A 960-nucleotide genomic window follows, 5' to 3' on the forward strand; every position below is an offset into this window, starting at 1 on the left:
TTTTGCTAATCCAGTTCATATATTTCAGTGTGTAACTGCTGGTACCTGCTCCGAACTCCCCTCTAAACGAGCCATTTTCATCTGAGAAAAGTCTTAGCTTTCTTCTTCCTGTGTCCTTCACCAACCAGATGTCCCTTGTGTTCACTTGTTCCCTCTGACATGCCAGGGCCGGAAGTGCTCCCAGGACCTTAACCAGGCCCTGCCGAGCCTGAGAAGTAAATGGCGCAGGAGCGGGTGGGTGCTCAGGTGTGAGCCCCCAGAGCTAGGAAATGGAGCCCGAACTCCAGGAAGCTACGTTATCTCTTCCCATCCAGCACCCTTGGTATGGAGGATGGGGTGGGGATTTAGACCTTTGTCCTAGAGCTGAAGAACCTGGATAGAAGAAAGAAAGGGAGGGAGGGAGAGAACAAATCAGGAGCCCAGAAATTCAGCATCTGACATTTCGGGTTTGGTCATCCTGGCACTGGCCTGCTCCAAATACCTTACCCAAGGAGTTTCAGGTAACCTTAATGGAGTGAATCTGTCTACACTGGAAAGAAAGAAAATTTTTGTGCTGCACTTCAAGCTTCAAGACAATTTATTGTTAAGAGAGCAAAACACATGGCTGTATAAAATCAAAGTGCTCCATTTCAAGAAGCCCGCAGGTCCATGAGTCACTGGGAGCAGAATTCCTGCACTGAGCCCTTGATGGTTGTGCGGGCACAGGCGCACGAAGGCGCCTGGGGCCCAACTATCCCAGAAGACAGGAAGCTGTGTTTCCCTGTATGCCTGGCAAAATGAGTGTGAGATTGGTTTCTAACAAGTGTGATGTTTTTAAATAACAGCACAGCATTTCTTTATTTTTACTTTAAAATTTTTAACTGCTTTATTGAGATATAATTCCCACAGCATCCAAGGCACCCATTTAAAGTGTACAATTCAGTGGTTTTTAGTATAGTCATAGCGTTGTGCAACCATCAC

This window comes from Rhinolophus sinicus, linkage group LG05, assembly GCF_036562045.2.
Source record: "Rhinolophus sinicus isolate RSC01 linkage group LG05, ASM3656204v1, whole genome shotgun sequence".
NCBI lineage: Eukaryota > Metazoa > Chordata > Mammalia > Chiroptera > Rhinolophidae > Rhinolophus > Rhinolophus sinicus.